The following is a 27,233-nucleotide window of genomic DNA, read 5'->3' on the forward strand; positions in this document are numbered from 1 at the left end:
AAACAATGAAATGTGACTTCTTTAGACAGTTTTCAAGAATTTGGTTAGTTCTCTCTACCTGTCCATTAGACTGCAGATGATATGCAGACGAGAAATCCAAATTCACCTCCAACAATATACAGAGACATTCAGAACTTAGAGGTGAACTGTACTCTATCAGAAACTATGGGGTCATTTACTATCCAGAAATACAGCAACTTTAGTGGCGAGTGCCTGCTGCTGATCTGACCATGGAAAAAATTATGGACGAGGGCCTGCTGCTGAGTTGACCCTCTAAAACATTAGGAGCGAGGGCAGCCTAATAAGCATGTTAATATGATGGAGTACGAGAAAAGGAAGATTGAACCATATACCCTTTTTGTGGTGGAAGGGGTGCATGGGAATACGGTGTATTTAATACACCATAAAAGCTACATTTAAAGTGCGTTTATATTCAGCCGCTTTCCTCTGGTGGAGTAGAGAAGTCAGGGGCAATCCAGGCCTTTTTCATTTTGATAAGAGTCAACCGGTCAGCATTTTCAGTTGACAGGCAGATGGGCTTCTCAGTTATTATGCCCCCAGCAGCACTAAATACCCGCTCTGACAAACCGCTAGCGGCAGGGCAGGCCAGCAACTCCAAGGCGTAGAGAACCAGCTCGTGCCATATGTCCAGCTTGGACACCCAGTAGTTGTAAGGCACAGAGGGATCATTGAGGACGCAGACACGATCTGCTACTTACTCCTTCGCCATCTTCCAAAATGTTTCCCTCCTTGTGACATTAGGCCGTGCATCAGGGTGAGGGTGCTGGCGGGTATCATGAAACTGTCCTAGGCCTTGGAGAGTGTTGCCCTGCCTCTGTTGGAACTGCTGTGTGTAGGTATCATGGATGAGTGTGTTTCTTTTGCACTGGCAGCAGGCACAGTTTCACCGCGCACAGGGCCACGGCCTCTGCGTGCACCATCAGCAGCAAGACCACTTCTCCATCCCTTACTGCTCGCCTTCTGCATATTAAATGGTATATATGCTTGCAAGTATGTCACACGTACAGTAGCGCAGGTTTTGTAAGTGTATGCGCAAATAAATTAGACTGAATGTCACAGATATTTAGGATTCGCTAATATTTCACTAATATTTTACTGATATTTAGAATGTCGCTGATATTTAGGATGCCACCAAGCAGCGAAAAAATTACACTGAATGTCACTGATATTTCGGATGCGCTACCGTTATACTGGAGATGTAGCGCAGGTAATGTCACGGCAGTAATGCAGCGGCCAAACAATTGCACGCAATTTAGTGCAAGTTGCGCTAAAAATATATATTGTTACTAAATACAACAATAGTCCTTAAAAGGACTTTTGGGTCTCTACAATTGCACGCAATTTAGCGCAGGTTGCGCTAAAAATATATATTGCTGCCAGACACAACAATAGTCCTTAAAATGACTTTTGGGTCTCTAACACCAACCCTGCCTAACAAAAAAATAAAATTCAATTGAATCAATTCCCTACACTACCTGTCTCTTGTTCAGCACAGCCCTCGCTGACTAACACTGAGCCGAACCACTTGTTATCGGGTGCTTTATAGCACCCGATGACGTGTTCCGGCCAGCCAATCACTGTAATGTCAGTAACCAACATGGCTACGACATTACAGTAATTGGCAGTAGTCACCTGCACGTTTATTGGCTGCATAGTAGCCAACAAACGTGCGAGGAGGAGACTCGAACATTGCGCTCGAGCACACGCGGTATTCGGCTGAACATCGCGATGCTCGAGCTGAACTGTCGTTCGGCCGAGCATGCTCGATTAACACTAGAAATAAGTAATATGGTTTTTCCCTTTCATTCTCCATGATGGAATACCATGAGATATATCAGATACATTTTTTTAGGGAGGGACTATGGCCTGCAAGACCTTTCTACCAAAGGAAAGATCCTGACTTGCCCTAGTATTCACCCTGTAATGTTTGGTAAACGTTTGAGGGCTTGACCATGTTGCTGCCCTACAGATTTGTTCTATGGATGTGTTTGGTCTCAGCCCAGGATGTTGAGACAGATCTCATAAAGTGGGCCATCAGAGTCTTTGGTGGAGGTACTCCCAATGATTTATATGTCTCAGAAATAGCCATTCTTATCCATCTAGACAGGGAATTCTTTGTGGCTTTATGACCTTTATATGCCCCTAGAAATTGCACAAACAAGTAATTTGACTTCCTGAAAGATTTAGTGGCCTCTAGATAGAACAAGATGGCCCTATGCACGTCTAACTTGTGAAAACTTTCTTCTCCCTCTGATTTTGGATCTGAACAGAATGAGGGGACTATAATTTCCTCTTGCCTGTGGAAATTGGATACGACTTCTGTAAGGAAACACCATAATAAATAGTTCAATCATTTTTAGAGCCTGAATCTCGCCTACCCTGCGTGCCGAGGTAATGGCCACTAAAAATAAGGTTTTTAACTAAATGTATTTTAGAGAGGCTTCCGAGGTTCAAAGGGGGCTACAGTCAAACCAGATAGGATGAAGTTAAGATTCCAGGGAGGAACCCTCGGTCTTAGGAAAGGCCTTAATCTATTTGCCCTTTTCAAAAAACGGATGACCCACGGGTGATCCGTAATTTTTTTAATCAAATAGTGAACTTAATGCCGACATATGGACTCTTAAGGTATTTGGACGCAACCCTTTCTCAAATCCTGATTGTAAAAACCCTTAAATAGCTTGAATGGAAAACTTCTGTGAGGAATTTTCTGATTTGAGTACATTTTCGGGCAGAACATTTTCCAGACTTTTAGCATAAATCTTTGAGGTAACCTCTTTCCTGCTGGCCACCATGGTATTAATTATGGCGTCCGATAAGCCATTGTATCTCAAGGTCACCCTCTCAAGTTCCAAGCAGCCAGATGTAATTTTTCCACCTTGGGATGCTGAACCAGTCCCTGGGACAACAGATCTTGCCTCCAGGGAAGAATCCATGGGCTCTGAACTGAAAGAAGATTTAGAAGAGGGAATCACAAATTTTTCAGCCAAAACAGAGCTATTAAGAAAACATTAGCTCTGTCCTGACAAATCTTTTTTAGCACCCTGGGAATCAGCGGAAGGGGAGAAAAAGCATATGCCAGATGAAAGTCCCATTTTTAGGATAGCACCCCTATGTAGGGGTTTAGGGAAAAGAACTTCTTGAACTTCGTGTTTTTTGCGGAAGCGAACAGATCCACCTGGGGAGTACCCCATAAGTCTGCTATCTGGAGAAAAACTTGTTCTTCTTGGCTCCATTCTGTTGACCTTAGAGATACCCTGCTTAAGAAATCTGCCTTTGTATTTAAGGACCCTTTTAGGCGTACTGCCGACAGGGACTTCCGATGAACCTCTGCCCAGGAAAATATTTTTTCTGTCATCAGATTTAGGCTTACACTTCTTGTTCCCTCTTGACGGTTTAGATAGGCTACTACCTTTTGTGTTGTCTGATCTTATTTAACCCTTTCATGACCAAGGGTCATTGATGCCCTAGTGTCCAGGTCAAAATTTACAAATCTGACATGCGTCACTTTATGTGGTAATAACTTTGGAACACTTTTACTTATCCAAGCCATTCTGAGGTTGTTTTCTCGTGACACATTGTACTTCATGATAGTCATAAATTTGAGTCAATATATTTCACCTTTATTTATGAAAAAATTCAAAATGTACCTAAAATTTAGAAAAATTCTCAATTTTCCAAATTTCTATTTCTCTGCTTCTAAAACAGAAAGTGATACCTAATAAAATATTTATTACTTAACATTTCCCATATGTATACTTTATGTTGGCATCATTTTGGAAATGTCATTTTATTTTTTAGGACGTTAGAACGCTTAGAAGTTTAGAAGCAATTCTTAAAATTCTTAAGAAAATTTCCAAAACCCACTTTTTAAGGACCAGTTCAGGTCTGAAGTCACTTTGTGGGGCCTACATAGTGGATATCCCCATAAATGACCCCATTGTAGAAACTACACCCCTCAAGGTATTAAAAACTGATTTTACAAACTTTGTTAACCCATTAGGTGTTCCACAAGAATTAAAGGAAAATGGAGATGAAATGTCAAAATTTCACTTTTTTGGCAGATTTTCCATTTTATTAAATTTTTTTCTTTAACACATTGAGGGTTAACAGCCAAACAAAACTCTATTACCCTGATTCCGCGGTTTACAGAAACACCCCACATGTGGTCGTAAACTGCTGTACGGGCACACGGCAGGGCGCAGAAGGAAAGGAATGCCATACGGTTTTTGGAAGGCAGATTTTGCTAGATTGGTTTTCTGAACGCCATATGTTTTTTATTTTTCTGCCGATCATCTTGTGCAGGGGCTCGTTTTTTGCAGAAAGTGTTGAGGTTTTTATTGGTACCATTTTTGGGTACATAGAATTTTTTGATCATTCGTTATTACACGTTATGGGGCAAGGTGACAAAAAAATTGGCTGTTTTGGAACAGTTTTCATTTATTTATTTTTACAGCGTTCATCTGAGGAGTTAGGTCATGTGATAGTTTTATAGAGCAGACCGTTACAGATGTGGCAACACCTAACATGTATACTTTTTCTTATTTATTTAAGTTTTACACAATAATAGCATTTCTGAAACAAAAAAAATGATGTTTTAGTGTCTCCATAGTCTGAGAGCCATAGCATTTTTATTTTTTGGGCGATTGTCTTAAATAGGGTATTATTCTTTGCGGGATGAGGTGACGGTTTGATTGGTACTATTTTGGGGGTCATAAGCCTTTTTGATCGCTTGCTGTTGCACTTTTTGTGAGGTAAGGTGAGGTTGTAAGGTTTTTTTTTAATGGTGTTTATCGGACGGGGTCTATCATGTGATATATTTGTAGAGACGGTCGTTACGGACGCGGTGACACCTAATATGTGTATTTTATTATATTTTTTCATTTTTTTATAGGAAAAGGCAATTTATTTTTTTAATTTACATTTTTATTTATTTTTTTATTTTTAATTTTTTATTATTTTCACTTTCTTTTTTTATCAAGTCCCTCTTGGATCATGAAGATCCAGTGGGGCTGATGGCTGTACTATAATACTATTAGATGCCCTGCAAAGCGTCCGGTTGCCATGGCAGCAGCCCCGATGGTTGAGAGAGGCAGCCCCCTCCCTCTATTAACCCCATGGATTCCGCAACCGCGGCATCTATGGGGTTACAGCAGCGTGTCAGCATAGAGCTGACACTCGCTGCTGATGGCGGCGGCTCAGGAATGGAGCCGCCGCCATCACACACAGCAGGGGAACCGCACGGCAAGGGGGCAAAGGGGGCAGCGCTGGAAAGGCGGGGGGGAGGGTACGGCCAACATTGAGGGGCAGGAGCAAATGGGGGCAGGATGAATGTATGGGGCGGGGAGGGGGCGGACCGCATCAGGGGCAGACTACATGAATATGGATGGGGCGGGGAAACTGCATCAGGGGCAGGCGCGGACAGGGTGGTGTTGGAGGTGCACAGATTGGGGGGCACAGATCGGGGGGCACAGAGACACTACCTGATTTCAGGCTCTGATCTGCAGAGCGCAAATCAGAGCCTGAAACCGGCATTTTTTCACTGCCGCGATCCGATTGGTTAGTCTGCACAGACTAACCAATCGGATCTATTGCCGGCAAGGGGCCACTCTGATTGGTCCGTGACAGCAGCAGTGCTTGGGCAGAAGCTTTAATCCAAGCGCTTTGCAGCGCTTGGATTAAAGAGCTGGTTTGACGTTTATAGACGTGATAGCTGCACGGGGCATGTGCAAATATCACGTATATAAACGTATTGCAGTCGTGAAGGGGTTAAAATGTCTTTCCCCTCTATATTTTGAGATAGCACTTTTAGAGATTCCCAAACCGCTGATAATTCCCTCAGGTTTGAAGATAGTCATCTTATCCCTGGACCATTGCCCTTGGAATGAGAGATAAGAGCAATGAGCTCCCAATCCCCAAAGGCTTGCATCTGTTGTGACAATCTGTAGGTGCCTAGGACTCCAGGAAACCCCTCTCCTCAGATGATCTGGATTTAGCCACCACTGCAGAGACTGATTTACCAATAAGGGAATTTGAATTGTTTGCTCTAACGAGTCCTGACTCTTGTTCCAACTCCCTAGTAACCACTGCTGAAGTACCCGAGTATGGAACTGGGTCCATTTTACCGCCGGGATGCATGATGTTAGCGTGCCCTGCTGTTTCATAGCTTCCCTGATCGTACAAGCTGAATGCCCCTGGAAGCTTAAAACTTTTTCCATTACCCCTGCCACTTTTTGAGCGGGAAGAAAGGATTTTTGAAGAGTGAAATCTATGCAAACCCCTAAAAAGGTTAAACTTTGGAATGGACAGGGGTTTAATTTCTTTCCAATTTATCACCCAGCCTGTTCGATAAAAAGTCTGACAGATTTGGAACAGATTGCTTTCTAGACCTTCTTTTGAGTTTCCTACAATTAGGAGATTATCTAGGTAGGGGATTATTAGATGAGGGAGCCTGAGAAAAGGATACCACATGCAAGGGAGGTCAATGGATGAAATTAAATGTAATCGAGCAGAAATGTGGGACAAAGTATTGAAACATAAGCTTCCAAGTTAAGGAGGGGGCACGCGGCAATTACCCACTCCCGACTCGGAGAGGTAGTGACGATAAATAACAATATAGGACTCTTAAGATGCCCTGTTATTGGAATGATTAATAAAAAATTATAGGGAATGTCACTGTGGTATTTTTGATTTGTAAACATTAGCCAGGAGAGGCCCTGCTGCCACTTTGTTGACTCTAGCTAACTTCTGCCTGATCGCACGTCCCTGTGACGTCCACCATCCATTTGGATATCTTCTCTATCAACTTTCGATGTTCTTTTCTGAGCCTACCATGTTGATCACAGTCATCGGCGAATCAGGGATCCACGCCAGAGAGGGAGCATGAGAAAGAGAGACCACATCCAAGGGAGGATTAATTGTCTCAGATTAAAAATGATAGATCTGAAATATGGGACAAAGTATTAAAGTGTAAATGTGAGACAACTTTTTAAAGTTTACGCATTGAATGAAAGGATGTTTATTAGCAGATGCCTAAACAGGCGGTGAAACCTATCTTGACCCAGGTTGAAATTAATACTTCACTTTTATTATTACATAAACTAAAATTTGGGGGGCAGTTTTAGCTTTTAAACGCAGCTCTCCACTCCACTACGAATTAATTACTAATAGTCCGGCTGGACTATACTCAAATGCTTAGATCGTCAATGTGCATAAGATAGACATGGCACCAATACTGTGGCTATCTCTGTTTGCAGGGCTAATTGCCATCAGGCTCAATGTTAGTCTGTAAGCACATGCGATTGCTAGGTGTGCTAATCTGACAGTGGGTTGAACGCACACAGATTCCCACTGCATAATACAGTTGTTTTGTCAACTCCATTTAGACAGCAACAGCTCTGCAAACCGTGACACGGCAGCACTTTGCATTTAAAGTGAAAGGGTGGTGCACACCTCCTTACCCCCCTCACTGATCAACACTCATATCCACCTGTGGAGTGGCGACTATTTTTAATTCTTTTTGGTTCATAAATAAAAAATAAAAAATTGTACTCGCTCACATTAAAATTTTAGTTTATGTAATAAAAGTGAAGTATTAATTTCAACCTGGGTCAAGATAGGTTTCACCGCCTGTTTAGGCATCTGCTAATAAATATGTTAAATAACCTTACCCAGGTTAGGTCCTAATTATGAATACCCGAATGAAAGGATGTGTTGCAAATCAATTAATGAAGAATTTCTAAAATTGTATTCCCTGTCAACTATGCAGAGCAGGGATTTCTATCCGTCAAAATTAGAAAAATGTCACCTGACAATGTAACTGACGATTTTTTTAAATTTATGTTCCTGTCACCTATGCAGAGGTGCCCCAGTGACATCCACCATCCATTTGGATATCTTCTCTATCAACTTTCGATGTTCTTTTCTGAGCCTACCATGTTGATCACGGTTATCAGCGAATCAGGGTTCCACGCCGGAGAGGGAGCGTGAGAAAGAGTGACCACATCCAAGGGAGATAAATGTATTCATTTTTTTGGGGATCGGGCGGAAATATGGGAAAAGTTATTGTGGCGCAAATGTGGGACAAATTACTGAAGTGCAAATGTAGGACAACTTGTTAAAGTTTAAGCATTGAATGAAAGGTGGCGCGCATCAATTAAAGAAGAGTGTCTGAAATTTTATTCCCTTTCACCTATGCAGAGCAGGGGTTTATTCACTTCCAAATTTGTAAAATGTCAACCCAAGAATGAAACAGAAAAATTACAGAACTGACAATTTATTTTTTTTTTTTACCTGTCTACTAGGCATAGCAGTGATACAGCACACCTAAAAATTGGTGAATTTCACCCGAAAAATGTTACTGACAAAGTAGTGAAATGACATAAAATACATACAAATAAAAAATAAAATTTGATTTATGAGGTGGAGTTCCATATGGAGTAGGAGTTTGAGGAGGCGGTGGATGTAGCGGTGTAGGTGAAAGCGGCGGTGGAGGAGGACGAGGTAGCCAACACTGGTTTTTGGCTTTAATTTTAATTATTTTTATTTTATTAGGGTTGTAAGGGATTGTCTCTTTTCAGGGGGTCACACTCACAGATATCTCACCAGACAATGGATTTTCATGTCCAAACTGCATTTATTTTGGCAGTCTTCTTATAAAAGATAGTCCAATTATACATCACTGGGTGGGGTGAGGTTCCTGCACCGCCAACACTTAAAACACAAATAAACTCCTGCCCGTCTAGGTGCTACCTAAACAAAATACGTCCCTACCTCACTCATAGAGCTCAGTTCACACATGGACAACATATGCAGCTTTCCTCAGCCAACATCAATACTGCAGCCTCAAGGCTGTGGCAACTCCAGTACCTTTTGGGGAAGTGTGGCCCAGTAGTCCTCCAGACGCTGGGCGTGCAACCCTCGTTCTCTAGGTGTCACTAGGTCCTCCAAACCTCAGGCTATTCAAAGCCTTGTGGCCCCTCAGTCCTCCTGACTGAGACCACACACAGAGCCTCTGCTTCACAAAACAGTCTCGCTCTCCCTCCTCAGACTGACCTACTCTGAGGCGCTTTATGCAAGCCTGATTACAGCAGGCCTCACCTGCGATCACCTCAGGTAGAAAGAAAAACCCATACTGGAAGGGTGTGGACTGGGAACTCCTTCTACCAAGCCTAGCCACCAGTCCAAGTAAAATCCAGCCCAGAAAATGTATACAGAAATGTCTCAGCAAACTATGCTTTGCTGAGACTACTGCCACTCTCTCGATTTTATCTGTCTCACCCATCTGAGTTACCTGAAGTGGGACAACACACCTTCCAGCACTGTTCACATTACCACAGGGTACACTCCAAAAGAGTGTGAAATATCCAAAATACAAGAATGAGCAATTGCGCTGCAGTATAACAATGGCTGGTTAAGGCCGGTATAATTATCTATTCAGCACAAGGTACGGACAAGTCCTGTGGGATCTATGCCTAGTTCATTTTAATGAACGTGAGCTTGTCCACATTGGCTGTGGACAGGCGGCTGCGCTTGTCTGTGATGACGCCCCCTGCCGTGCTAAACACACGTTCAGATAATACACTGGCTGCAGGGCAGGCCAGCACCTCCAAAGTGTAAAGGGCAAGCTCAGGCCATGTGCCCAATTTGGAGACCCAGAAGTTGAAGGGGGCAGACCCGTCATTCAGTAAGTGTAGGCGTGTGCACATATACTGCTCCACCATGTTGGTGAAATGCTGCCTCCTGCTAAGACATTCCATATCAGCTGGTGGTGCTGGTTGTTGTGGCGTGCTGACAAAGCTTTTCCACATTTCGGCCATGCTAACCCTGCCTTCTGAGGTGCTGGCGGTGCACCATCTGCGTTGGCGACCTCTTCCTTCGCCTTGTGCTTCCACTGTGCCCCCGCAGTCAGCTGGGAATGGCACCAGCAGCGCCTCTACCAGTGTGCGCTTGTACCTGCACATCTTACGATCATGCTCCAGTGACGGAATTAAGGACGGTACGTTGTCCTTGTAATGGGGATCCAGCAGCGTGGCCACCCAGTAATCAGCACAAGTTAGAATGTGGGCAACTCGGCGGTCATTGCGGAGACACTGCAGCATGTAATTGCTCATGTGTGCCAGGCTGCCCAGAGGCAACGAAAAGCTGTCCTCTGTGGGAGGTGTATCGTCTGTGTCCTCTGTATCCCCCCAGCCATGCACCAGTGATGGCCATGAGCTGGTCTGGGTGACACCCTGCTGTGAACATGGTTCGTCCTCCTCCATCTCCTCCTCGTCATCCTCCAGAACTGTGCCCTGGCTGGACAATAGTGTACCTGGCATTTGTGGGTGCAGGAACCCACCCTCGGAGCCACTTGTGAATGACTGGCCGGAAGCCCTACGAAAAGATCCCTCTTCCTCCTACTCCTCCTGTGCCACATCCTCTTCCATCATCGACAGTACAGTTTTTTCAAGGAGGCATAGAAGTGGGATAGTAACGCTGAGAACGGCGTTATCGACACTGGCCATGTTGGTGGAGTACTCGAAACAGCGCAACAAGGAACACAAGTCTCGCATGGAGGCCCAGTCATTGGTGGGGAAGTGGTGCTTTTCTGCAGAGCGACTCACCCGTGTGTGCTGCAGCTGAAACTCCACTATCGCCTGCTGCTGCTCGCACAGTCGGGCCAGCATGTGCAAGGTGGAGTTCCACCTTGTGGGCATGTCGTATAAGAGGCGGTGAGCGGGAAGGCCAAAGTTACACTGCAGCGATGACAGGCGAGCAGCAGCAGGGTGAGAACGCTGAAAGCGCGCACAGACGGCCCACACTTTATGCAGCAGTTCTGACATATCGGGGTAATTTTTAAGGAATCTCTGCACCACCAAATTCAGCACATGCGCCAGGCAAGGGATGTGCATCAAACCGGCTAGTCCCAGAGCTGCTACGAGATTTCGCCCATTATCGCACACCACCAGGCCAGGCTTAAGGCTCGCTGGCACCAACCACTCATCGGTCTGTTGTCCAAGGCCCGTCCACAGCTCCTGCGCGGTGTGGGGTTTGTCCCCCAAACAGATGAGTTTTAAAACTGCCTGCTGTCGTTTACCCCTGGCTGTGCTGAAGTTGGTGGTGAAGGTGTTACGCTGACCGGATGAGGAGTCGGTAGAGGATGAGGAAGCGGAGAAGGAGGAGGAAGCAACAGGAGGCAAACTGAAGCGCCCTGCAATTCTCGTGGTGGAAGGACATGCGCCAAACTGCTATCCGCCTCAGGCCCAGTCACCACTGCATTTACCCAGTGTGCTGTTAAGTAGATATAACGTCCCTGACCGTGCTTACTGGTCCACGTATCCGTAGTGAGGTGCACCTTGCACAGATGGTGTTGTGCAGTGCACACCTGATTTTGTCCCCTACTTGGTTGGCCAGGGAAGGGATGGCTCGCCTGGAAAAGTAGTGGCGACTGGGAATGACGTACTGTGGGACAGCCACCGCCATAAGGCCTTTAAAACTATCCGTCTCCACCAGACGGAATGACAGCATTTCAAAGGCCAGTAATTTTAAAATGCTGGCAATTCTGGGCTAGGGATTGTGGGTGAGTAGGGGGGTACTTCCTCTTCCTTTCTAGTGTAGGGGAGATGGAGAGCTGAAAGCTTCTGTGAGACATTGTGGAGATGCTTGGTGACCCAGGTGGTGGTGTTGCTGGCAGATCCTCTGTTTGTGGGGTGGCAGGTGGCACTGTCACTCCAGAGGTGGATGAAGAGGCCGAGACTGCAGCAGAAGAGGAAGCAAGGAGGAGCCAGAGACCTTTCTTGGTTTTTGAGGGGTCTACTCCACTGCAGCTCGTGCTTAGCACTTAAATGCCTGATCATGCAGGTTGTGCTCAGGTTGAGAACGTTTATGCCTCACTTCAGGCTCTGATTGCACTGCGTGCAAACCACTCGTGTCTTGTCATCAGCACATTGTCTGAAGAACTGCCATGCCAGGGAACTCCTTGGAGCTGGCTTTGGTGTGCTCGGTCCCTTGCTGCGGTGGGCAGTAGCAGGCGTACTGTCTAGAGGACGGCCGCTCCGCTTTTGCACCCTGCTCCCTCTTCTGCTGTGCTGGTGGCTCTGTGCGACCACCACCTCTTCCTCCGAACTACATAAGTCACTCGCATGACCTTGATTCCATGTGGGGTCGAGGACCTCATCGTCCTCCACATCATCTTCCACCCAGTCTTCACCCCTGCCCTCCATGTCGATCTGCACACTTTCGAAAGCCCCAGCAGTTGGCACCTGTGTTTTGTCATCATCCGAGACGTGCTGCGATGGTCCTCCCATGTACTCATCTTGAAAGATAAGTGGTTAGGCATCGGTGCACTGAATCTATTCTTGATATGGCTTGGGTTGGACGGCACTCCTCTTGTGTCGTTCGGAATGGTGCTCAATGGTAATGGAGGTAATGTAGTAAGAAGTAAACCTCGGCACTCGTATTTGTAGTTTTTGGAAATTTTATATTTTAATTTCATTTATCATTATTTTTCATTTATCATTTCATTTTTATCAGCATCCAGGAATAGTAAATGCAAAACTGGCCAACGTTTCGGTCCTAACACGGGACCTTGTTCACGGCCTTAGTTATAAACAGCATGTTGCCTCTGGGATGCGGTGAATCTATTCCACTTCTGGGGCAGGGATAGGTGGATGGCCAGAGTCATCAAAAAGCAGAAGAGACTGCTGCATGACTTGGGGCTCAGACTGCTTGGCTGATTTGCAAGGGGGTGAGGTGAAAGACTGATGGACATCGGCTGCAGGTGCCAACTCTGATCTTTCAGCATGAGACTGGGTGGGAGACAATGTGAAGGAACTGGAGGCACTGTCAGCAACCCAATCTACTATCGCCTGTACTTGTTCAGGCCTCACCATTCGTAGAGCTGCATTAGGCCCGACCAAATACCGCTGCAGGTTCTGTCGCCTACTCGCACCTGAGGAAGGGGTTTCACTTGTGCGTGTAGCTGGCACAGATCGACCACGTCCTCTCCCTGCAACAGGAGCTCCACCAGCAGCACTACGACCTGGGCCACGTCCCTTTTTTGACGCTCTCATATTTCTCAAATTTCTCAAATTTAGGATCTTGTCCTAAATGGATGTTTAATAGCAGAATAGAACGACAGTATGTACAGGGTGTATCTCACACGCCCTGATCCAGACTAGGCCGCAATTAAATTTGTTTGCCCAAAATGGCTGTATTTCAAATACCTCAATAGAACCACAGTATCTAAAGTGTGTATCTCACAATGACATATGCAGCAAAGGCTGCAAAATTAACTTTTTGCCCAAAACTGGTTTTTGTTTAATAACTGAATATGACAGCAGTATATAACCCTTGAATTTGACAGGGTGTTTTATTAATAGAAGAATATAATCACAGTATCTAAAGGGTGTATCTCACATGTACAGATGCAGACTAGGCCGCAATTAAAGATTTGTGCCCAAAATGGATGTTTTTCAAATTACTGAATATAACCACAGTATCTAAAGGGTGTATCTCACACACCCTGATCCAGACTAGGCCGCAATTAAAGTTTTTGGCCAAAAATGTCTGTTTTTCAAATAACTGAATAGAACCACAGTATGTAAAGGTGGTATCTCACAATGATATATGCAGTAAAGGCTGCAAAATAAACTTTTTTCCCCCCGAACGGGGGTTTGTTTAAAAGCTTATTATGACAGCAGTATATAACCCTTGAATTTCACATGTGCTGATGGTGCAAGGCCAGAAAAATTGTGTATTTTGCCCAAAAAAGGGTGTTTTATTAGTAGAAGAATATAACCCCAGTATATAAAAGGGTGTATCACACGCCGTGACCCACACTAGGCCGCAATTAAAGATTTGTGCCCAAAATTGCTGTATTTCGAATAACTGAATAGAACCACACTATGTAAAGGCTGTATCTCAGAATGACATATGCAGCAAAGGCTGCAAAAAACATTTTTTCCCCCCAAACGGGGGTTTGTTTAATAACTGAATATGACAGCAGTATATAACCCTTGATTTTTTTTACACGTGCTGATGCTGCAAGGGCTGTAAAATAGTGGATTTTGCCAAAAAAGGGTGTTTTCAAAAACCCAGAAAATTATGGCTGTATTTCTAGTTTAAATTGTACACTGACTAATCCAGATGTTGTATATTGCCAAAAAAGTGTGTTTTTTTAGTAACCAAATATGAAAGCTGTATATATTAAACTTGAATTTCACACGTGCAGATCTGTAAAATAGTGGATTTTGGCAAAAAAAAAGGGTGTTTTTAAAAACCCAGAAAATGATGGCTGTATTTCTAGCTTAAATTGCACACTGACTACCGTATTTTTCGCCCTATAAGACGCACCGGCCCATAAGACGCACCTAGGTTTTTGGGGAGGAAAATAAGAAAAAAAATATTTTTAACCAAAAGATGGGCTGTGTGTTTGGTGGGTTTGGACCTAATGGTGGTCTGTGGATGGCACTATTACTGGAGAGATCTGTGGATGACAGACACTGTTATGGGGGGATCTGTGGATGACGGACACTGTTATGGGGGGATCTGTGGATGACGGACACTGTTATGGGGGGATCTGTGGATGACTGACACTGTTATGGGGAGATCTGTGGATGACTGACACTGTTACGGGGGGGGGGATCTGTGGATGACTGACACTGTTACGGGGGGGGGATCTGTGGCTTGCACTGTTACAGGGGGGATCTGTGGATGGCACTGTTACAGACAGGTAAACGCTTGTTGATTGGCTGCTCTGCAGCCTTTCAAAAAGCACCAAGAAAGCGCCGAACCCCGAACCCGAACTTTTACTAAAATGTTCGGGGTCCAAAAATCCTAAAGTTCGGTACGAACCCGAACTTTACAGTTCGGGTCCGCTCAACCCTAATCGTAACCTTTTGATATAATATTTAGAAGCCAAGGGTTCATGGTAATTTCTTCCCATTCTTTTATAAAGAGTTTTAGTCTTCCTCCCACCTGAAGCCTGGCATCATTGCTCTGAAGATTCAGAAATTTTGAGGTTAAACAAGAACCCTCTGCCTCTACCAATCTTCTAACCATTTCCTCTGGACCACTGTCCCTCTCTGTCAGATCTTTTGGATTGGAAGGAACCTCCTTTTTTAACTCTCCGAAAGGGAAACTTCCGTTTATTTGTTTCACGGGGAAAGGATTTTTTTAGAATCCGACACTTTTTCTAAAATTCTCTTCAAATCCTGACCAAACATTAGGTTACTGTGAAAAGGAAGACTACATAGTTTCATCTTTGAACTGATGTCACCTGACCAAGATTTTAACCATAGAGCCCTTCTGGCCACAACCAGTAACCCAGTGGCTCTTGCCGCCATCTTTACCGACTCCGCAGTGGAATCTGACAAGCATCAAAATGGCGGACAAGGGCGGCGCGGTGGTGGTTCTAGACAAAATAGTGTATCAACAACAAATGTTACAGATTTTGATGGATACAACTACATATTGTAGGTTAGATTCCAATCCTTTGGAATCCTACCGCAAGGAGTTAACGGACATTCTACAGGAAGGTAGAAATTTGGGAATCCTTTCCCTAGTGATTTTCAATATTTAAATGTGCAATGTCCGATCACTCCTATTATACATGCCTTACCCAAGGTTCACAAAGGTCTTTTCCCACCACCGCTCCGCCCTATAGTCTCGGGAATCGGTTCTCTGACAGAGAAATTAGGTCAATGGCTGGATACAATCTTACAGCCTCTAGTCAAGAGAACACCGGGATATATTAAGGATACAGGAGATATACTTAGAAACTTTTATGATAAAAAATGGTCCCAAAACTATACATGGTTGACAACAGATGTAGTCAGCCTCTATCCGTCTATTCCCCATCAGATAGCGCTCATGGCGTTAGAATACCATTTACATCGCTACAGTGTGCATGGTGACGTTTTCATGATAACTGATTTTTTGCTCACACATAATTACTTTCGTTTTGATAACAAATTGTATTTACAAATACAGGGTGTGAGCATGGGAGCAAAATTTTCCCTGTCACTTGCAAACGTCACCATGGCATACTGGGAGGAGCGCTATATTTATGACACTGACAATCCCTTTGGTGATTGTATAGAGTGGTATGGCAGATACATCGATGACCTGTTATTTATTTGGTCTGCCGATGTATCTGCCATACCCTCTTTCTTGGAATATCTGAATGGTAACCTTTATGGTTTGCGATTTGTTGGAGCACATGATGGCTGCAAAATCAATTCTCTGGATGTAACTTTGATGGTTATTCCGGGCCCGACACTATGCACCCGGACCTACCGTAAACCCATAGCGGGAAATACAGTACTGCGAGCTGACAGCCATCATCCGCTCCATACGATAAAAGCTATCCCAGTGGGGGAGATGATCAGAGCCAGGCGCAACTGCAGGAGAGACCCTGACTTTTATGAGGAGATACAAATAATTGCCAATAGATTGCAGGATAGAGGATACCCACTGTGGATGACCAAAAGGGCAACTAATATAGCTAAAAGAAAAAGGAACGGCAAGATTTATTGTTTGGAACTCCCTTGAACCCCAAAAAATCTAATAGAAAAGAAAGTAACAAAGAAAAATTTACTAAAAATAGACAGGTGAGGGAAAACAGAATTAAACTAGATTATGAAGATAAATCCTCTAATATCCCAACACTCGTACTGACTTTCAGTAATCAGTTTTCTACAATAGAGAAAGCAGTCTCCAAGTGTATTCCCATCTTGTATGAGGATCCACAGCTATACAAAATACTGAGGGGAGGACACAGGGTGGTATCCAAGAGACCTGCGTCTTTGGCCGCCTCTCTGTCTCCTTCTCTTTTCAGTCAAAAAACAGTGGGACAATCACGGACATGCTGGTTGCGATATACAGGCTTTACACGATGTGGCAGTTCCCCATGTAGAGCCTGCAATTATGTAACTCCAAAAAAACAATTCCAAGGTTCCCGAGGGCAATAATAAATATCAGATTAAAACCTACATTAATTGCAATACATCGGGAATTGTATACATCATTGAATGTGAAGAATGTCTGTTAATATATGTGGGTTGTTCAACCAGAAAATTTAAAGTGAGGTTATTGGAGCATATTAATTATATATTAAATCCTGCATATGTAAATATCTCAAGTGCGGCAAAACATTTTATTATGGCTCATAATAGAAGCTTATCTTCATTTACAGCTTATGCCATAGAACGAGTTAGTTTTTGCCCACAAGAGGTGGAGATCTCAAAAAACTTGTATACCAAAGAGAAGCTTTTTGGACTCTAAAACTAAATTCCAGAAGCCCTGCAGGATTAAATCTGAGAAAAGAACTTATGTATATCTACTAATAGCATTAACAACTACACCTTGTTGCAACTTTGAAGAAAAATATTACATGGCCTGAATGAACTGGATTAGATTGCAGCCAGCGAGTACAGAGGAGTGTTCAGACGGAGCGGTTTTTTGGATGTTTCTTTATATTTATATTCATTTATTTATTCATGTCCCGCAACTGTCTTTTCTCTCCTCCCTACCTGCTGGATTAAATGTATGGGATGTCTGTTCATAATGGCTCATTTTGGATTTTAAATTTAAATGTGTTTCTGTGCACTCAAATTTCTGTCAGCACTTCTGATTACAACACCTGGGATGATTAGCACCGCCCTGCTAGTTTAATGGGGGAGGGATTTCTGTGTTCACCTCTATACACTCACCTTAAGAATTATTAGGAACACCTGTTCTATTTCTCATTAATGCAATTATCTAGTCAACCAATCACATGGCAGTTGCTTTAATGCATTTAGGGGTGTGGTCCTGGTCAAGACAATATCCTGAACTCCAAACTGAATGTCAGAATGGGAAAGAAAGGTGATTTAAGCAATTTTGAGCGTGGCATGGTTGTTGGTGCCAGACGGGCCGGTCTGAGTATTTCACAATCTGCTCAGTTACTGGGATTTTCACGCACAACCATTTCTAGGGTTTACAAAGAATGGTGTGAAAAGGGAAAAACATCCAGTATGCGGCAGTCCTGTGGGCAAAAATGCCTTGTGGATGCTAGAGGTCAGAGGAGAATGGGCCGACTGATTCAAGCTGATAGAAGAGCAACGTTGACTGAAATAACCACTCGTTACAATCGAGGTATGCAGCAAAGCATTTGTGAAGCCACAACACGCACAACCTTGAGGCCGATGGGCTACAACAGCAGAAGACCCCACCGGGTACCACTCATCTCCACTACAGATAGGAAAAAGAGGCTACAATTTGCACGAGCTCACCAAAATTGGACTGTTGAAGACTGGAAAAATGTTGCCTGGTCTGATGAGTCTCGATTTCTGTTGAGACATTCAAATGGTAGAGTCCTAATTTGGCGTAAACAGAATGAGAACATGTATCCATCCTCTGATGGCTACTTCCAGCAGGTTAATGCACCATGTCACAAAGCTCGAATCATTTCAAATTGGTTTCTTGAACATGACAATGAGTTCACTGTACTAAAATGGCCCCCACAGTCACCAGATCTCAAACCAATAGAGCATCTTTGGGATGTGGTGGAACGGGAGCTTCGTGCCCTGGATGTGCATCCCTCAAATCTCCATCAACTGCAAGATGCTATCCTATCAATATGGGCCAACATTTCTAAAGAATGCTATCAGCACCTTGTTGAATCAGTGCCACGTAGAATAAAGGCAGTTCTGAAGGCAAAAGGGGGTCCAACACCGTATTAGTATGGTGTTCCTAATAATTCTTTAGGTGAGTGTATATATATATACTGTGTTAGAAATTTATTGTGGAGGTCATGATTAAGAACCATCTGGTTCGAAATGCGTAGACCGTATTGGGGCTTGTATTTTGAGGATTCTTTCACCGCTGTATATTTGGTTTGTGGAATAAAACACCGTCAAGCAAGAACAACGAGGTGCTGGATTTCTTTTCCTCTCAAAGAAATCCACTGCCTTCAGTAAAAGAGGGAAAGAGTCTTTTAATGAGTTATAAGAGGAACCTTCTTTCATAAGGGATTCCAACTGTTGTAACCATCCCCCCCAAGCGAAAGTAACTTACAACAATAGGGCCCAGAAAGGTCTCCATCTGGCTTGTACCCTGTTCAGACATACTGTCCGGCCCTGTAACCTCAGTCCCCTTTAAATATCTATTATTGATTTCCGCCTTGATCCACGCATCAAATTAAGCTCCGCCCCCTCTAAGCGTTTCACGCATGCCGGACGTTCTTGCTGGAATGCATGTGGAACGCATTCAACTTCCTGTGACGTCATCGCAAGCGCGGAAAGTATCGGGTAGCGACGGGGAGCGCTCACAAGACCGGAGGAACTCACTAAGTGTCCGGTCACCACATGGACCTCCACGCCCAACAGAATCCCCAGCACCTTTAGAAACCCAAATAGGGAATGGGTGCTGCCTGCTTCCCTCACGTGGTTAAGGCATAAGTAAAATAAAAAACAGCCGCCTCTGTCTTCCTTCACAGACGCGGACCCATAGCAACTGCCATGAGGAATAACGCATCTCCCACCTGGAGGGACAGGAAGACATTGAGGAGGAGCCGGAGGAGGGTCTAATTTATTCTTCCTGTCCCTACCTGGATGGAGGTGGATCATCTCTCTCATGGTATGCCGTCATGGAGGATGAAAGGGAAAAACAAAGATCAACGTGCCTAGTGGGGATTGAGTCTAAGAGCTGACTGAAGATACATCAAGTTTTTATGATCGGTGTAAATGATGATCGGTTGATTGCAAGGCCAACATTGGGGGGGGGGGAGGGCAGACAGGCAATTGCCCAGGGTTCCCCCCTGCTGTTAGATACTTAAGTGCGCCGAGTGTGGGAGTTTTTTTTTGTATTCAATTCCTTTATTTTCCGACTCCACATGGTCCCCAGTGTCTCTTTACCATGATGCAGCGGTCACCAGACCTCAGTGACAGCCCAGCATGCTGCATTATCAACAATCCTGAGTGATGCCACAGACTGGCATCAGGATGTCCTTTGTCTGCACTTGCAGGGCCGCTGGGGTCACACTCTCATTGTAACAGCCCTGCACTGCCCTCAAGTACTGATGGTCACTGACCTGTGAATTCCCACTGTCGGCTCTGTGTTTACCCTGTGGCCCTCCTGTATGCTCCATGTGCCCCCTCCTGTGTTGCTCCCTGTGCCCCCTACTGTGTTGCTCCCAGTGTGCGCTCCCTGTGCCCACTGTGTAAGCTCCCTTTGTCCTCTCTGTGTGCTCCCTGTGTTATCCCTGTGCCCACTGTGTGTACTTCCTGTGCCCCCCCTCATGGATGACACACTGTTATGGGGGCACTGGAGTATAGATTAAGGATCTGAGCCCAAATTAGCAGCGTATTTTTTTTCAGTACTTGGGGGGAGCAGACCAGGGCTGCTAATAAAGGCATCTCATGACAGTGTGTCATCCACGGGTCCCCCATGACAGTGTGTCATCCACGGGTCCCCCATGACAGTGTGTCATCCACGGGTCCCCCATGACAGTGTGTCATCCACGGGTCCCCCATGACAGTGTGTCATCCACGGGTCCCCCATGACAGTGTGTCATCCACGGGTCCCCCATGACAGTGTGTCATCCACGGGTGCCCCATGACAGTGTGTCATCCACGGGTGCCCCATGACAGTGTGTCATCCACGGGTGCCCCATGACAGTGTGTCATCCACGGGTGCCCCATGACAGTGTGTCATCCACGGGTGCCCCATGACAGTGTGTCATCCACGGGTGCCCCATGACAGTGTGTCATCCACGGGTGCCCCATGACAGTGTGTCATCCACGGGTGCCCCATGACAGTGTGTCATCCACGGGTGCCCCATGACAGTGTGTCATCCACGGGTGCCTCATGACAGTGTGTCATCCACAGATCCTTCATAACAGTGTCATCCACAGCATTATCTCACTTCACTGCTATGGAATTGCCAGTGATCAGCTATATTTTAAGAGCACTCATAGCATAATGGAGGATGACCATGCATGCACATTGTGCTCTCCCTTCACTTCAGGGTCCCGAATGGGACAGCCCTTTTTTTCAGCTTGTGCTTTTATAAACTGCACCATGAAAAAAAGAAAGAAGTGCCCTGGCCATTCATAATGCGGGGTCCATGGCCAGAATTTTCATTGAAAATGGGAAGGAGTGAAAATCCATGCCAAAATTGCATCAAAAACTGTTTTATAAAATGCGTCAGAAAAAAAACACATCCCCAAAGAAAACTGATGCGGATACTGCATTAGGTTTTTATAAGCACAGAAAATACTCTGTGTAAACATATCCAAAGAGGCTGCAGGATCAGCAGCTTAGGGTTTGTTCACACGTCAGTTATTTGATCAGTTATTTCCATCAGTGATTGTGAGCCAATAGTGGAGGCTACATGTAACAGCGGCTGCTGTTCCCCTGCTTACCACCACGGTCCCAGGCGCCGTGTTCAGCGGTGATCTGCGGCCAGTGCTTCCCAGTCACCGCTGCAGTACGGGGCTCTGTCTGTGTAGGTACTGTTGTTCTGGGATCCATCCCACAGTTTCCTCTCAGCCGTGGCCACAGCATGCTTGCTGCTTGTTTCCTGCAGCACTTCCTTAGCGTCACTTCCTGGGCTTTATGGGTTAGGTCATGTGACCTTGCTGACCAATCCTAGCCCTCCTGTGCATATATAACTGGCTTAGCCACCTTCCCAGATGCCTCAGTGTCAAGGTTCTTGTGTTCCTGACTCGTACCTGTATTCCTGGACTCTGCTACCTGTTAGATACCTGCCTGCTTGCCTTGACTCTCCTGTTGCCGACCCAGATTGCCTGACCTGTGCCACCTGCCCTGACCTTTTGCCTGTCTGACTTCGCCTCTGCCTCATCCTTCGGTCCTGCACTGTTGCTCCTGGTTACGACTCAGCCTGCTCACAACGCCTGCACCTCTGGTACCTTTCTCAGACACCTCCTGGTCCACCAGGTCCAGCTGCCTCGTGTGCCTATCCTCCTCACGAGGTAGCAACCTGATGTTCCCCTCGGGAAAGTCTATCCCCACCATCAGGGGTACTGTGAAAATCGAGGGGTTCACATAGATAACGCCCTTAGAGGAGGTAGGACACGTGGCACAGTGGGTTGAGATGGCCTTGCGGTTCGCCCAGCGGTCGTTTTGTGGCGAACTTTGCTCGTTTGCGATTTGCATGCACCATATTCCCATGCACCATGCGCAATATTCGCACGTGCAATGTTCGCATGTGCCATATTCTTTTGCATTGCGCCAAACTTTTACCCATGACACATCCATCAGGTGGGACAGGGAAGCCAATTGAGACGTTTCAGCACATGGACACACCCCCACCCTATAACAGAACCCGATCTGGCAGCCATTTTACATTCTGTGTTTTGCCAGTGTAGGGAGAAGTTGCTTTGTGGAGCAGGAACAGGCAGTTAGAGACACCAAACGCTAGCTAATAGGGCCACAAAAGTCCTTTTAAGGACTGGTATAGGTGTTCTATCAATAGGTGTAATATACTGAGGTATACTTTCTAACATAGAAAGTATATTATAGTGCATTTATATTGCGCAGCAGTTGTGTGCAGTTCTGCTGAGATACCGCAGCTATATAGAGGGACAAACGCTATTGGAACAACTAATTGCAACTGGTGTGATATACCTGTTGCCCCCCAAAAAACTGATTGAGGGCTGTGATATACCTATAAAATACTTTCTAACATAGAAAGTATATAGTGCACTTGTATTGTGCAGCAGTTGTGTGCGGTTCTGCTGAAATACCGCAGGTACAGACCCGGCGCTATAATAAGGCAGACCAAGCGGCTGCCTTAGGGTGCAGAGACGCCGAGCCAAGGGGGAGGGGCGGAAAAATTTTAAATTTTATTTATATATTTTTTATAAATCACTTTCTCTGCCGCCCAGCTGCGGGCGGGCGCTCTGACAGCTGTGTTGTGTGCTGCGTGTGTCATGCGACCCCAGCCCTCACTCACAGAGCAGCACGGCGTCAGGGGGTGTGTGACTGGTGCTGCGGCAGCAGGGAGTTGGTGACTCACATGGCCAGATGGACTGCCGTAGGTGAGCATAACATTAATTGGGAGGGGGGGTGACATGGGAGTGGGAAAATGTGCCATGGAGTGGGAGAAATGGTGCATGGGGGGGGGGGGGTGATCTGACATGGGGGGCGGAATCTGACATGGGGGGATGATGTGCCATGGGGGGGGAAGAAATGTGACACAAATGGGGTGATGTGATGTGTTATTGAGGGGTAGAAATGTGACATTGAGGGGGAGAAATGTGACATGGGGGTTATGTGACGTGGAGAAATGTGACACAAATGGGGTGATGTGATGTGACATTGAGGGGGAGAAATCTGACATGGAGGGGGAGAAATCTGACGTGGGGAGTGATGTGACAGAGGGGATTATGTAAAAAGGAGGGGGAGAAATGTAACATGGAGGGATGATGTGACATAGGGGGGTGATTTGACATGGAGGGGGAGAAATGTGACATGGGGGCTGATGTGACATGGGGGGGAGAAATGTAACATTGGGGGATTGACGTGAAAAGGGGGGTGTTGACAAAATTGTGGAATTTCACCATTTGTTTATTATATCGCAATCATATATCAAAATCGCAATATTTACTCCCTAATCGTGATTGCACATTTTCCCAAATCGTGCAGCCCTAGTATATTTGGGCACTATATGTAGGGTGGGGCACTGTATATATGGGGGACTGTATATATTGAGCACTATATGGGGGCACAGGCACTATATGAGGGCGCTGTATATAGGAGGGCAGCCGTACAGGTACTATATGGGGGCCCTGTATATATTGGTGACACAGATCTGATAAATATGACTTTGCTTCAGTGCACTGCAGACTGAGGAGCAACAGAGGAGAGAGGCGCGTGTGGGTCAGTGGCTGCATCGTGGTGCATGGTGAGTCACTGTCCAGCCTGTCCCTCCCCTTCCCCCCGGGAGAATATTTGTATTGGGGAACAGTGAGGCAGAGCTTCACAAATTTGTTATGAATCTAGGAGACAGCTAAATAAGTTAGTGGCCAGGATGTTACATGTCACAAAACTTAAGGTTATGTGGTCAATGTGAGGTTATATGACATTCTATGATAATTTTTTACAGTTTATTCATTTGTCCATGTGTCACAGTTATTAGTGTTTCTTCAAAAGATATTTTGGTTCTATCTGTTCCTAGGAAAGCTGGATGACAACCAATATGGCTATCACCATGTGTGTCATTCAGCTTTCCCAGACTCCTGAATGGCAGATCAGCAGCCATACACCGTAAGGGACAATCCCAATTGGTAGTTGGCGGAATTCGGGACTGTGACATCCCCTAAGTGCTATTGGCCATCCCCAGTACCTTTTAGATAAAGGACACAGCGTTTGGACACTGTGCCATTAATCGGTTTCAGATGTTGCAAGTTGTTAAAAACAACTTTAATAGCCGCTGCTCACCACAAGGTAAGTAGTCCCTTAGGTGGGGCCGCAGTGCATGTAGTCATGCTGCCTACGCTCTCATCCCAGCCTCTCATGCTTAATTGACACTCTGAGTGATGGGCTTTGCATGAAGTTCCCGACACTCAGAGTGTCAATCAAGCTGGAGAATCTGGGAGGAGAGCGGAGGCAGCATGACTACATGCACTGCGGCCCCACCTAAGGGACTACTTACCTTGCGGTGAGCAGCAGCTATTAAATTTCTTTTTAACAACTTACGACATCCAGAGAAGCTTATGGGCACAGCGCACAAATGATCTAAAAGGTACTGGAAAGGGCCGATAGCACGTAGGGGACATTACAGGTTTCCTTTAAAAACAGGCTGAAGAGATCGCAGTCACTAGTACCAAATTGTTGGTCGCCATGGCGACCTGTTACCTGGCATTTGTTGTGGACTGCAGTTAGGCGTGCCGAAAGCAATAGACAGTACAGTACACGCTACCATTCAGTACTGTATATTGCTATGGGCACCTCAGTACTGTATATTGTTATGGCTCATAACAGTAGTACCATCCTAGAGGTGCCCATAGCAATATATAGTATTCTACCCTCATATAGGTACCTGTAGCAATATACTACCATCCTATATGTACCTGTAGCAATATACTACTGTACTTTATGTACCTGTAGCAATATACTACTGTACTTTATGTACCTGTAGCAATATACTACCATCCTATATGTACCTGTAGCAATATACCACTGTACTATATGTCATATATCTTTTATATGAGCACAACATATATGTACCTGTAGCAATATATTACCGTAGTAGATTATTTGTAGCAATATACTACCTTCATAGATGTACCTGTAGCACTGTCCTATACAGTGGGGAGAACAAGTATTTGATACACTGCCGATTTTCAGGTTTTCCTACTTACAAAGAATGTATAGGCCTGTAATTTTTATCATAGGTACATCTATTGGTGTCTGATGTGGCAGTCACAGATGCACAGTATATGATATACGGTGACACAGGATATAATATACGGGGCACAGTATATAACATGGGAGAACAGCAGTATATAATTAAAATATGGGAGTACAGTGTATAATTCAATATAAAGCTGTGGCACTCACCATATGTTGACAAATATTTTCTTTCTTTATTATGCAAAGGTTTCATACAGTGGTGGGTTATTACGAACTACACAGGGGCAATACAAGACAATGGCTGTTTTGTACTACAACACGCTTCTGGCCTCTTTTGCTGTATAATTAGTTTATTTGTGGGGCACATTATGTTTTGAATTTTAGGAGTATGGTGTCTATCATAAGGAAAATCTGGGGTGGAAGGGTTTTAGGGGCTATGGTATGTGCCGGTATTGCATTTAGGAGGTGCAGTATGTGGCATTATTATATTCAGAGGGTACAGTGTGAATGCTGGAAGAAGTCATGGTGGTCTGGACCAGATGAAGAAGAAAAATAAAGACTACAGAGAAGATGTGACTGGTAAGTTACTGATATCATTTTGTATTCTGCTTCACTATGCAGTGCTGTAGTCACACTTCTGTAGTTATGATTAGTAAAACTACAACTCCCAGCATACCCTTACCACAGCTTATATGATACTGGGAGCTGTAGTTTCACATAGTCAAAACTTCTTTAGCGCTTTCCCCTTACTTGGCAATTGGTGTATTTGATTATTATAGTAGATATAATTTTCTGCAACACACTACACAGCGGGTGTTAGTAAGGAGCCTGTTTATAAAAAATCCAACAAATATTTTATTATTCACATAGCTGTAAAACTACGATCAAAATGCCGAAACTATTTAAAGAAAATAATCAGGAGCAAGTTGCAGAAAAAGGCGAGCAGAAAAAGAAAAAGCTGGGAAGCAGATGTCTAGAGATTTAAAGAAGTACCTGACCTCTCACAAAACCAGAAAGGAAGATGCTCCTGCATCAGAACCAGTTTCAAATGTGGAAGATGATCCAGTTCACGTAGCTATGGATGAGGAATCTTTAACATCAGACCAACAGCCCATCACAGCTTAAGAGGCTGCTAATGTGGATGATTCAAGCGAGGAGGAAAGACAAGAAGTAGGTGACGATCAACCTTCTATGTCATCATATGTACCATCTCCTCACCTTGAAAAGACTACTGATACAGAAGGATCATGTGATGTAGAAATGATGCAAGAGGGAACAGTGTTCTACTTTGGAGACTCTTGATTTGTCTGATCTAGCTAATTGGCCCGCTATTCTGGCTAAGGGATGCTATTATCAGGAAAGGTCCTGCAAAGCAAAAAGCTAATTTAGTTTTTCCCAAATATGCATCTAATAGATGTTTCACTAGAGACGATTTCCAAACGGAGAAGAAACCTAAAGAAACTGGCTGGTTTATTCTGTTAAGCTGGACAAAGTGTTTTGTTTTTGTTGTAAGCTATTTGCAATTAAAATTAGGGTTGTCCCGATACCGATACTAGTATCGGTATCGGGACCGATTCCGAGTTTTCTCGGCGGTACTCAGCCGCCGATACCCCGCCCCGATACATAAATAGAATACTTTTTTTTTTTTTTTTTACATCAAGCGGGCTGGTGAGCGGTGCATAGAGGGGGCAGTGAACGGCAGCTGAGAAGGGGTGGAGAGAGCCGGCAACGATAATTATTGCTGGTATGTGACTGGGTATTACTTACTGCATGGGTGTCATGCGGCCCGCAATGAATATTTTTGCGGCCCGGCAAAGATGCAGCATCGGGAGAGAGGAGGGGCTGGAGTCCGTAACTAGGGGCGGGGCCCGGTG

General features: G+C 44.9%; 1 protein-coding gene across 3 annotated transcripts in view; it reads left to right on the top strand.

The window, feature by feature from the left end:
* PLA2G4F (phospholipase A2 group IVF) overlaps positions 1–27,233 on the top strand; it is a 490,195-nt gene that overhangs the window by 409,547 nt on the left and 53,415 nt on the right. The gene's annotated exons all lie outside the window — the stretch shown is intronic.

The sequence above is a fragment of the Bufo bufo genome, chromosome 11 (genome assembly GCF_905171765.1).
Source record: "Bufo bufo chromosome 11, aBufBuf1.1, whole genome shotgun sequence".
Lineage (NCBI taxonomy): Eukaryota > Metazoa > Chordata > Amphibia > Anura > Bufonidae > Bufo > Bufo bufo.